The 13696-nt window shown below is 41.5% G+C and overlaps 1 protein-coding gene across 1 annotated transcript in view; it reads right to left on the minus strand.

Moving 5' to 3' along the window:
* The window catches only part of LOC123503538 (whirlin-like), a 305666-nt gene that overhangs the window by 195299 nt on the left and 96671 nt on the right, over nt 1–13696 (minus strand).

Below are 13696 nucleotides of genomic sequence, written 5' to 3' on the forward strand. Positions count from 1 at the left end.
CCTCCTCCCTCCGGCCCAGACACCCAGGAGAGAGACAACCCTGACAGCTATGAGTGGCCTCCTCCTCTCGCTCCCCATCTTGCCCTCCTTCCCTCCTCAATCCTGCCTTGTCTCCCCTACGTCCTCTCCCCAGCCTTTCATTGCCTCCTCTTCCTCCGCTCCTCCACCGTAACCCTTCATCCTCCCCTCTACTGACGCCACACTACATCACACCCACAGAGAGAAGCGAGAGGAGGTGTCAAGGACGTTATCAAGGCAGACGCTGAAATGGCTGATGAGGACACGAGAGCAGAAGTGGAAGGCAAGGGGAAGGCAGTGTGGATGTGACGACTTGTGGGTGTTAGATGGGACTCAATGGGATTCAGAGAAGGGATTAAATAGCAGGTAACGGATACCGAGTGTGGTTTCTGAGCGCTTAAATAAATACATGGGGGATTTAAAGGGGAGAAAGTTATTATTCGTGTTAGAGATGTAAGTAGAGGGTTTAAAAAGGTTATTCAATAAGGAGGAGCTTTAAAAGGAGTGGCTAAGATTAATAAGACTAGTAATAATATTTTCTTCTCTATCTATCTACCTCCCCGCCTCTCTCTCTCTCTCTCTCTCTCTCTCTCTCTCTCTCTCTCTCTCTCTCTCTCTCTCTCTCTCTCTCTCCTCTTCCATCTTCTTTCTTTCTTCCCTTCCTCCTCTTCTCCCCTTCTTCCTTCACTCTTACTCCTCTCTCCTTTCTTCTTCCCACTCATTTCCTCTCTCTCTCTCTCTCTCTCTCTCTCTCTCTCTCTCTCTCTCTCTCTCTCTCTCTCTCTCTCTCTCTTACTAAATAGAAAGTCTACAAAAATTTTACTTTTCTTTATTATTGTAAACTTTTCTCTTGCCTCTTTGTCTTTACATTTCGTCGTCGTCGTCGTCGTCCTCCTCCTCCTCCTCCTCCTCCTCCTCCTCCTCCTCCTCCTCCTCCTCCTCCTCCTCATCCTCCTCCTACTCCTCTTTCTTCTCCTCCTCTTCCCCGCAAGAAGTCATTGACATTTAGTATTATTAGTTCTAGCGTCATAAATATTCGGCCTTCAGACTCATAATTAGCATTTTCTTCTTCCTCTTCCTTCTCCTCCACCTCCTCCTCCTCCTCCTCCTCCTCCTCCTCCTCCTCCTCCTCCTCCTCCTCCTCCTCCTCTTCCTCTTCCTCCTCCTCCTCTTCTTCTTTTTTCTGTTCCTCAACTTCTTTCTTTTATCTTCTTTTAACTAAATCTATCCTTCATTCTATTTCTCCTCTCTCATTTTTTTTCTTTGTATTTCATCTCTTCTAATTCCTCCTCTGCCTTCTTTTCATCATCATCATCATCATTATCATCATCATCATCATCATCACCATCATCATCATTATCACCATCTCCTCACCGCCAAGAATTTGCATAATGGGAAACACAAGACGTAGCTCTCTCTCTCTCTCTCTCTCTCTCTCTCTCTCTCTCTCTCTCTCTCTCTCACGTCAGTCAGCGAGCGGGAGGGAAATACGTACAGGATCCCAAAATTCATCCCTAATTCTTCAAAGATGAGAAAATTGTCTGAAATCCCTCACCGTTATATTAAAAAAGAAAGGTCGGTCGATATTCAATAAAACTTCTTGCCTCATACCTTCCAATATGCAAAGTGACAAGGCGACTCGAGAACACTGGGCTGCGGAGGGAGGACTGCTGCTAGTTAAGAGAGCGTGTAGACATTCAAACAGACATGGCCTTTGCTTGTGTTTGGGTAGCTATGGTTTGTTGCCGGCTTGTGTCGAGTTAACTTACACTTCGTTATCTTTATCTCTCTCTCTCTCTCTCTCTCTCTCTCTCTCTCTCTCTCTCTCTCTCTCTCTCTCTCTCTCTAAAAAGATAATAGTAACAATAATAACAATAATAATAATAATAATAATAATAATAATAATAATAATAATAATAATAATAATAATAACGTTCAAATATCGTTTCCCCTAAAAAAATAACGTTTTCTCTAAGTCTCGTGTCCTCAGTTTAGCCGACTTTCTTTTAAATAAACTCAAAATTAATACATCCTGGTAAGCCAATGGATGTAATATGAAGAAAAATAGTTCAAATGCTGTTTACCCCCCAAAAAATGTGATCTTTTCTCTATATCTGAAGTTCTGAAATTTGCAGAGTACTCAAACACTGAAAACTGATAGATTCGCGGGTTTTTGGATTTGATAGTGCGGCTAAACCGTACACACGATAGAAGAGAGAGCAGTGTTAGTTGATTTGTTAGTGGCTCCGAGTACAAAGGGTGAATGAAAGAGTATTGTTGTCAGTGGCTTCCATCAGTATTGTGGCTCTGTCAGTGAGGGAATAAACTCTTACACGTTGTCAAATTTTATTCTTCACTATTGATTTTCTGGGTATAGCATTTTTTGTATTAGTATGTGATTGTTGGATTTGTCGTTTTGCCTTTTACTTCAGCTGTGTATTAGTATTTATTAACGATTCCACCTCTGAATTCACCATCATTGCTTCTGTTATTATTACTACTATCACCAACACCACCACCACCACTTCCACACCACGCATTACTGTTACTAATATTATTACTAAAATTCACATTACAACTATAAACCATATTATTATTTGCTATCACTACTACTACTACTACTACTACTACTACTACTACTACAACCACTGCTACTAAAACAACCACCAACTCTACTGTTATCACTATCCTTCTCCAATTCCCCCTTTTAAACACCCTACTTTCCTTTATCAGCTGACCATCAACCCTCCTTCTGCTCTGCTCCTCCTCCTCTTCCTCCTCCTCCTCCTCCTCCTCTTCCTCCTCCTCCTCCTCCTAGCCCTCCCCCTGCCCTCTTCCCCGCACCACTTCTCTCCCTTAGCGAGTTACCACCAGAGACAAAGGCCTTTTGTTCAAACTCATGTGAGCTGCGAATAATACCCAGCCAGTCTCCACTCCGACCATATACTTCTGTCCTTCCACACCAACGCTCTGGCTCCTCACATTACTCTCTCTCTCTCTCTCTCTCTCTCTCTCTCTCTCTCTCTCTCTCTCTCTCTTGTTCATTCTTCATTTTCCTTCTCCTTCTTCTGCTTTTCTAACTTCCTTTTCCATTCCTTCTTCTTCTCCTCTCTCCTTATCCTTAACCTCCTGCGAAAGAAGACTTATAAACTTCCTTCTGAGTAACGACCTTCAGCTTTAATTGTGACACCACTAGTACTTCTCTTTCTATGTGGCAATTTTATGATTAGTGTTCTTATGTTTTACTGTATTTTAGTCTTATATTTTGAATTTTATGATGTTTTAGTAATAGTTTTACAGCTAGTTTTACCGCTAATGTTTTCTTTTTACACGATAGTTTATTAGTATTTTAGTGTTATTACATGAATTTTACTGTCTTAGTAATCTTTTATAATTATAACACTTCATCATTATTTTTCATTTTAGCTATATCTGTATCTTGCTACGAGAATGTCACAATGTACACCTGTAACAATAACCATTGTTAGCAATGGAATAAGACAATAAATTCTAAATTCTAAAAAATTCCTCTTTTGTCCTTTTCAACTTTCTTTTCCCAATCCTCCCTCCCTCCACTCCTCCTTCCTTCCTTCTCATCTTTCTCCTTCTCATTCTCCTCCTCCTCATCTTTCTTGTCTTTCTTCTTTTCAATCTTCTTTCCTGCTTCTGTTTGTCTTTCTCTTTCTTTTATTAGGTTTCATTGATTTCCTTTTTCTTTTTTTTTCTTGGTCTTCATCTTTTAATGTTTGTGTTTTACCATTATTATTATTATTATTATTATTATTATTATTATTATTATTATCATTATCATTATTATTATTATAGTACTACTTCTTCACCCGATTGTGACTCCTCATTCTCTCTCTCTCTCTCTCTCTCTCTCTCTCTCTCTCTCTCTCTCTCTCTCTCTCTCTCTCTCTCTCTCTCCTCCTCCTCCTCCTCCTCCTCCTCCTCCTCCTCCTCCTCCTCCTCCTCCTCTTCCCTTTTGCTTCTTCATTATTCTCCTTTCCTTCTTCTCCTGTAACTAGATATTGTGTGTGTGTGTGTGTGTGTGTGTGTGTGTGTGTGTGTGTGTGTGTGTGTGTGTGTGTGTGTGTGTGTGTGTGTGTGTGTGAAGTCCGTGCACTCGGAAACTAATACAGATATTGGAAACAGAGCGAAAACCGAGTCTCTCTCTCTCTCTCTCTCTCTCTCTCTCTCTCTCTCTCTCTCTCTCTCTCTCTCTCTCTCTCTCTCACCAAGAGTCACGACATGATTACAATTAACATTTTTCACAACTGTGGGAGTCCCTCGTGAATAGTCTCATTAAAATTATTCTAGCTTCATTTTTATGGTTGATTGGTGCTCGGAAAGAAAGGTGTGTGCTTTGTCTGCCTGGCATTGTGCGGCTCTTGTTGTGTCGTTGTTCTTGTGCAGCTGTGTGATCTATTTCATGTGTTTTTCTTACATTTTCTTCAGGTGAGAGAAAAAGTGCTCAAGGATACAAAGAAAAAGGAAAAGGTGTAGTTGATTGTTTTCCCTTCAGTCCTACACTCAAAAAATGTTAAAAGAAAGTAAAAAAGTAAAAAAAAAAAAAAAGGTTAGAAAAAGAGCTAAACGCATTGGCCCATTTAGTTCGAGAGGCGATTTCGTATTCCTCTCTTGAAATAGTTGAAGTTGTAGTATGGAAGGAAACAAACACCCAGTGAGCTCTAGAGTTTACCAGTGAAAGGATGATAAGGTAAAGACTGATAAACCCTTGTACAAGCGAGGCGGACTTAATAAAGAAGAGAATAACAGTGAGTTCCAGATATTACCAGCGAAAGGAATGATAAGATGAAGATATTGCTTAACTCTTGGAACATAATAAAGATGTGTGAATGAGAAGTCTTACACAGCGCGAGAGGAGGGAACGACCAGGATGTGCATTTGGTAAGTTGGTAATGGTAACAATAAGTGAGAGATTCAAGGCTCAGTTGAAGAAATTAAGTGTTGGGACATGTTTTCTTTATTAATTATTATGGTTTAGTAGTAGTAGTAATAATAGAAGTAGTAGCAGTAAAAGAAGTAGTAGTAGTAGTAATAATAGTAGTAGTAGTAAAAGTCGTTGTTGGCGTTATTGTTATTTCCTATATAACTGAAAAAAAATTTGCAATAAAAGGAAAAAACGAAAAAGAGAACACTACAACTGCAGACACCAACAAACAACAACAATAACAAACAGAACACGAAGCAACACGGCCGCGGAAATGGGGAAAAAAGGACGAGAAAGAGAACAATGACCGGGAGGAGGAGAATGAGGAGGAGGAGGAGGACGAGGACGACGAGGAGGAGGAGGAGGAGGAGGAGGAAGAGGAAGAGGAAAAACACTAAGGTAGATATAAATAGGAAGAAAAGGAGTATAAAAGAGTGAAGAAACCAAAAATAGAAATCAAAAATGAAAAAAAAACATGAAAGAAGGAAAGAAAGAAGGAAAAGAGGAAAGGAACAAAATAAAACTTTCATTGAGGCAAATATACGACAAAGATCAAGTGAATAAAGATAAGGAAGACGAATGAGAGAGAGAGAGAGAGAGAGAGAGAGAGAGAGAGAGAGAGAGAGAGAGAGAGAGAGAGAGAGAGAGAGAGAGAGGTGATGACGAAATATTAAAACTTTTACGAACTCTGCCCAAAACTTCATACACAGCCTCATCTCATCCCCGTCTGTCTGTCTGTCTGTCTGTCTGCCTGTCTGTGTCTATCTGTCTGTATGTATGTATGTATGCATATCTGCCTGTCTGTGTCCTCCATTCTGTCTGTGCCTGTCTGTCTGTCGAATCTGAGCACTTGTTGATCTTCGTCTGTCTGTCTGTCTGTCTGTCTGCCTGTCTGTGTCTGTCTGCCTGTATGTATGTATGTATGCATATCTGCCTGTCTGCGTCTGCCATTCTGTCTGTGCCTGTCTGTCTGTCGAATCTGAGCACTTGTTGATCTTCGTCTATCTGTATGTCTGTACGTGTCTGTCTATATATGCTCTAGTTACTTAGTTTACTGTTTATCTATCTGTCTCTGTGTCTGTTTGCCTGTCTATTTGTCTGCTTTCTCTATGACTATCCTGTGTCTATTTGTCTGTATGTTTGTCTGTCTATCTGTAAATCTATTTCTATTATTAGGTTTATCTCGTTTGTGCCTCTTATCTCTCTCTCTCTCTCTCTCTCTCTCTCTCTCTCTCTCTCTCTCTCTCTCTCTCTCTCTCTCTCTCTCTCTCAAAATCATAAAAAAGCGCGTAGATAAAAGCAAAAGGAGAAAATTGAAAAAAATCTTTGACGTAGAGCAAAAACAACAACAACAACAACAACAACAACAACAACAACAACAACATCATCATCATCATCCCATAAAATTCACAACACGAACAAAAACTAAATAGCAACAAACAACAAAATTTAGGGGAAAAAACAAAGATATTTTCTAGAAAATAACCAGAGAGAGAGAGAGAGAGAGAGAGAGAGAGAGAGAGATAGGCCTATTTTCTCTCCCCTTCTCTTCTTCATTCCCAAGTGTCATAAAGAATGCCACGCAGAGAGAAAAATAAAGTGAGTGCGTGTCTGAGAGAGAGAGAGAGAGTGAGAGAGAGAGAGAGAGAGAGAGAGAGAGAGAGAGAGAGAGAGAGAGAGAGAGAGAGAGAGAGAGAGAGAGAGAGAGAGAGAGAGAGAGAGAGAGAGAGAGAGAGAGATGGAAGGGATGGAAAGGGAAGAAATTGAGGTCCTTAGGTCAGTAATTGAGCAGGAATGAGAAAGATGAAGGGGCAAGAGGAGGAGGAGGAGGAGGAGGAGGAGGAGGAGGAGGAGGAGGAGGAGGAGAAGGAGGAGGAGAGAGTAAAGAAAGGAACGCGCATGTTTATATTGTCATTCCCCTCTCTCTCTCTCTCTCTCTCTCTCTCTCTCTCTCTCTCTCTCTCTCTCTCTCTCTCTCTCTAATCAAAACTTTAGAACGATAAAACATCTATCAAGTCAATTCGCCTGACTTAAACACCAACATATTCTATTCACGTGTGTGTGTGTGTGTGTGTGTGTGTGTGTGTGTGTGTGTGTGTGTCTGTGTGTGTGTGTGTGTGTGTGTGTGTGTGTGTGTCTATGTGTGTGTGTGTGTAATTCACCTCGGTCGCCTGTTGGTCACCCAGCCAGTCTTCCCCATTACGGAGCGAGCTCAGAGCTCATAGACCGATCTTCGGGTAGGACTGAGACCACATCAACACACACTCCACACACCGGGAAAGCGAGGCCACAACCCCTTGAGTTACATCCCGTACCTATTTATTGCTAGGTAAACAGGGGCTACACATTAAGAGGCTTGCCCATTTGCCTCGCCGCGCCGGGATTCGAACCAGGCCCTCTCGATTGTGAGTCGAGCGTGCTAACCACTACACTACGCGGTGTGTGTGTGTGTGTGTGTGTGTGTGTGTGTGTGTGTGTGTGTGTGTGTGTGTGTGTGTGTGTGTGTGTTTATGTGTTTTCGTGAGTGTGATGCATTTGTTATGGCACTTTGGAAAGGCGAGACGAAGGGGAGATACTGGGAGATAGGCCTATCAGAAAGAGAGAGAGAGAGAGAGAGAGAGAGAGAGAGAGAGAGAGAGAGAGAGAGAGAGAGAGAGAGAGAGAGAGAGATTTACAACCGACCTCTTTTTCATCATTTTCACGTTAAAGATACTGTAGTTATAAGACAGAATCAGGATTTTAAGCTCATATATTAATTTTTTTTCTGAACGACAGATGCAAGTCGACAAAATTATAAAATGTTGGTGTATATATAAACATTTGCACCTCCCTAAACTCGAGTCTTCTTTCACACATTTGCTATTCATCCTTTCATTCAGCCGACGTGTAAGTAATTCACTGACTTTTCTTTTAAATATTCATCTCCATTTCTCCGTTACATGTTATTCTGAGTATTCATTCACACCCTTTTCCTATTCCAGGCTTTTGCATTCCACCTTCCCATTTGTAACTCGAAATTCCTGTGCTTATCTTTGTTTTCCATGTACTGAAGGTATTATAAAGACACCGTCTCCCATACCCATCAATATACAACTAGGATCGGCTAAATTTATATTGGAGTAGCGGTGATTGGCCCTTATGGCGGCGCCTGCGCTATACATGGCAGGTTCCTCAATGTACGCTGGTTATGAACTGTAAGCTATGAAATATTGGTCTCTGTGCCTCGGCATCACAATAAGGTTCAGTGAGCAGCTGTATATCACTCGGCTTTTAATATACTGCGATATGCCAGGGTTTGAGTGCGCTGTGTATATTATTTATGTTACGCCACTTAATCCTTTCACTGCGAGAGGATCTTAAGCTTAGTAAAATGGTCTAGTTTGGTCTGGAATGCCACGTGTAGGTCTGATGGCTCCTTGCTGATTCTATTATTTTTTTTCTAAGATTTGTGTATTAAGTTACGTTACGCTCACCATCACACAAGTAATACGTCATACAACTTGGTCACACACACACACACACACACACACACACACTATACATCTACACAAACTCGCAGCAAGGAAAGCATATCGTCAGCGGCAGCGAGGCAGAGGGAGCAGTGAGTAACGATCCTCCCTTACCAAGACAATCCATTCACCACCACCACTACCTCCACCACTACCACTTTCAGTCCCCTCACAAACACACATTTTATCTCCCTCGCCGCACCGCCACTACCACCACTACCACCACCATCACCACCACCACCGCCAACACTACCACCTCCATTCTTCCCCTCACACAAACACACATTTCCCTCCCGTACCAACACTCTTGCCTCACATATTTCTCTTTCCCTCGCCGCCGCCTCACCACAGCTCGCCTTTGCTTTCCATCATGGGCCCGCACTGCCACCAAAACCATATAGAAGGTACGTGCTGTCCCTTCCCGATCACCATCCCCCGTCACCATCACTCCCACACCGGCGCACTATCATCACGTGAGCCCCAAGGCATTCAGTTTTCATTAGCATACTCTCCCTTGCGGCTCCGTTCACACGAGCACCATTAGCGAGTGTGTTTTGCGCTTCTTTTTCTCCCGTGTTGATGATTAGCACCCCGTGAGTCACCGTGCTGCTGCTGATGATGCTTGCTTATTCATCACCTGCTCTTCGTGGATTGTTTTAGATGATATCACTAGTTTGTTTGTTACAATAGTTGGTCTTGTTTTAGTGACTTGTAACTGGTGTTGTTTGTCGTGTTAGTGTAGTGGTCGTTGTAGTGGTGGTGGTAGTAGTTGTAGTTGTAGTGGTGGTAGTAGTAGTAGTAGTAGTAGTAGTAGTAGTAGTAGTAGTAGTAGTAGTAGTAGTAGTAGCAGAAGTGGGTGTTGTTGTTCTTGTTATTGTATTATTATAATATCAAAATCGGTCAAATTAATTACTCCTTTCACGAATTTCCATTTTAGAGAGAGAGAGAGAGAGAGAGAGAGAGAGAGAGAGAGAGAGAGAGAGAGAGAGAGAGAGAGAGAGAGAGAGAGAGAGAGAGAGAGAGAGAGAGAGAGAGAGAGAGAGAGAGAGAGAGAGAGAGAGAGAGAGAGATGGAGAAAAGAGACAGAGAGAGAGAGAGAGATAAGAACTGAGAAATAATAATTAAACACAGACTACAATAACTTCATAATACTAAAGCACTTCCTGCCACACACACACACACACACACACACACACACACACACACACACACACACACACACACACACACACACACACACACACACACATTCCTACAGCCGTGTGATGCAAAGCAGTTTATCTTTTACAAAACTTGAACACAAACTTAAATATTATACCATCTTGTATTATTAGTAAGTTTAGTGCAAATGCTAAATGAAAAACATATCTCACTCCTTTTTCTTTTTCCACTTCCACGGTAAATTATTCTGGTCATGACGTTGGAGTTGTGTTTAAGAGAGTGCTTCCCCTTGCATTTATTTTGCAAACCTCAGCTTCAGTCTAAACCGAGAAGGAAAAATATATATATAAATAACGACAAAATGTAAGAATTACGAAAACTAGCTTAATGAAGTCAGGTAAACGTTAATAAAGGTATACACACACGCTAATTATAACTTAATGAGAGCAGATTTTTGACATTCAGTACAAACAGGATTTATAATAATTTCACCCACACGTTTTCTACCCACCTGTTTTCTATTCATGTAACTTTGAATCCAAAAAAGAAATTCTACCAACCATCGCCTATTATGAAAGCATGTCAAGGATGTGAAGCAAAACCCGCACTTGATCACAGCGTGGGTCGACTGTGGTGCACTAGGTTGTTATTATTAGGTCCCACGTACACAAAGCAGGAGCCAGCCAGCAGGTTAACACATTAGCGCTCCCCACTACCACCCACTCCTCAACACCTGCGTCAGTGTTTTGTGGCTTTCAATTCTGTCCTTTCCCAGCTTTCTTACTGGTCTACTCTCCCATTTTTTTTTTTTTTCGCAAATGTCTTTAGATTCACCAAAGACACAAGAAAAGTGCTCTGTTCATAAAGGGACTGGCAACTAAGTGGCCCTTCGCCAGTTTTCCCTCTTACATAAAAAATGGTGGTTTGGAAGTTAAGTTTGATTAGGTAATGCCAACTTAAGTTAGGTTAAATCTGATAAATGTTTAGCATGAAATTTTAAGGCCACTGTTTTAATAAAGCAAGTGTTATGAATATCGTAAAAGGGGATGTAGAAAGTATGAAGATGAAAATGTGGTCACTTTACGACAGAATGAAGTCCTATGGAAGGATAAAGGGTAATTTTTACAAAACAAAATAAAATTTACTATATCTAACACAATTAAAGGAATCTAACCAAAGCAAACTATCCTAACCCGACTGGCAATGCTAAGAAATGAATATAAAGTCATTACCTTATTTCTTTTCATAAAGTCTGGCGATACAATCGAGGAGACACCCTGTCCGGGCAGACATCTTCCACAGACTGAATTCAAATAAAGTTGCTTCTCTCACAAACCGCTCTGATAGGCTACATTTATTCTGTATTATTTTTATTGGTCAGTGGTTGCATGCTCGAACAATAGAATCAATCATTGCCATTTGTTTTACGCTTGCGCAAACAATGTGATAATACGCACACTCGAACGAACACGCAACGGCGTTCTTCAGTGCCCGTCAGTCCAACACACGGGTGGGTGGCACTTGCTCTCCCCAAAAAGTTTTTTTTTTTTGTCAACGTTATAAACAACATGCGATGGGTAACTATGGGTTTAAATAACTCAGAATGAAGAGCTATGAGAAGGGTAACAAATGCCATGTTGCTTTGGTGTTAAAGTGAAATAATACCAGATAAAGAACCAGCCAAGGCGACTGTCTCGGTTTGTATTCAGGCATTTTACGTCAAAGAAAAGAAGTTTCCACACGCCTATGAGTCACTGCACTGAAAAATGACCGACAACAATATCTTGACATCGCAGAAGGTCTGATCAAAGTCGGATTCATGATGAAAGCTAATGGAAATGAGGAAAAGATTAACATACCTACTGTCACCAAGAAGACCCATCTGGCATTGCTCGTGGCGGCCTTTATCTTGGTTGAAAGCGGTTACTTATTCGGAAATGTCAACCACTTCACGTTCCTTATGTTTGTTGATTTTGTAGGGCGGTTGTAATAATGACATGTAATCGGAAAGAAGGAAGAACATTTGAGTTACTTTCCGAGGAAAATTATTTTGATATTCTTAATATTTACGAATTAGTTACTGATCATAGAAAAAGGAGGAGGACGGTGGGTCGTGATAACAGCGTCACGTTTTCTACGTTTGGAAATTAAAATATAATTATTACTGAAGTTGAATTAGCAATAGTAGTAGTAGTAGTAGTAGTAGTAGTAGTAGTAGTAGTAGTAGTAGTAGTAGTAGTAGTAGTAGTAGTAGCAGTAGTAGTAGTAGTAACGACAGTAGTTCAAGCAAACAAACAACACACACACACACACACATACATGCACGCACGCAAGTGCGCGCGCACACACACACACACACACACACACACACACACAGACACACACACACACACACACACACACACACACACACACACACACACACACACACACACACACACACACACACACACACACACACACACACAGCAGCCACATCACATCCTTCCTGCACAAAAGGCCAATAAACAAGCAGTATAGTTTCTCGATAGCAAGGAAGGCAGCATTTCTTACGCCCTTTGAGTGCCTTCCTCCGTCACCAGCGTCCTTCCCGCGTAACGCAACCTCAGCTTTATGAAGGCCGCCGCCGCCACCACCACCACCACCACCACCACCACCACCAACAATACCGCCCCGATCGCCGCCCTCGCCGCCACAACACCACAACGGCACCCAAAGTTAAAACATGAATATTCAGTCAATTTCAATCTGACAATTATATTATCGTTCAGTCGAAGGGTTTTACAAATTTTGGGGGTATTGTATATGGCTTGTAAAATGTCAAAGTATTGTGGACCTTTTTTTCTTTTTTCTCTTTTTTTTTTTTTTTTTGTTGAATGAAAACGTAAAGAAAAATTGTACTGGTTATAAAAAAAAAATAACTCAGAAGTCAATGCTGGTGATAGAGACACGACAAAGACAAGTGTGTGTGTGTGTGTGTGTGTGTGTGTGTGTGTGTGTGTGTGTGTGTGTGTGTGTGTGTGTGTGTGTGTGTGTGTGTGTGTGTGTGTTTTGAAATCAGCCGAACATTTTATATACGCGTCATGTATTAAACTAAAACAAAATCAAATAGAACGTACTGAAAATCCTGTTGCGTGTTGCTGGATCGACATCAGACACACCCATCCACACACACCCAACCATTCACACACACACACACACACACACACACACACACACACACACACACAATAATACAGTAAGCGGTAAAAAGAGTACATCAGTGCAGCGGAAGTCTAATTAATAAATTACGCACAAAAACAAAAAGCCAGATGTACTTTTACAAACCCGGCAGGAAAAACAAAAGGTGCATTCATTCTATCTTTTTTTCCTGTGTTTTCCATCCACCTCAGTGTTGCGGACGCACGCAAAAAAGGGACGAGTTGGAATAGTTAAGAGTACGTGGCTTCATTACCAAGACTAGGGAATGAAGGAAATCCAGTAAAACAAGGCAATGGTCAGCCATCACCAGGAACATTGTGAGCTCTTTGTAGGACCACTGATTGCCTTACCTCTCCATGGATATAATGAGGCAGGGAGAGGTTACAGTGCATGACGTAGATGCTTTGCAGTGGCGAGATAAGTAATGTAGAATCAGTTATGTTTATTTCGGTGTCAAGAATATTAAAACATCTTTGGTGGATCAATGGCTATCTGTCTATCTATCAAGGAAAGGGATAAAGTTGGGGTGGATGCAGTGTAGCGCTTTAGAACGTAAACGTTTTGCAGTTGCGAGGTCGGTAATGAAGATTATTATGATTGTTTCCAGAAGTACTTAACACAACGGCTCCTTCCTCCACTGGGTCTACTTGGAGTGATACACGCCCGGTGGTCGATACACAGACTTCCCTGCTGGTACACCTTCACGGACTCTTCAGAAAGGCAGTGCTCGAGAATGAGTTATTGTAAGCACCTTCAGACTAGTTAAAACACCAAAGCCACCCTAAGCTGCACATCACACCTCACACAGCACCTGTATATGACTGCATTTTGAGAAACACGATACCACGCGCGC

The sequence above is a fragment of the Portunus trituberculatus genome, chromosome 14 (assembly GCF_017591435.1).
Source record: "Portunus trituberculatus isolate SZX2019 chromosome 14, ASM1759143v1, whole genome shotgun sequence".
NCBI lineage: Eukaryota > Metazoa > Arthropoda > Malacostraca > Decapoda > Portunidae > Portunus > Portunus trituberculatus.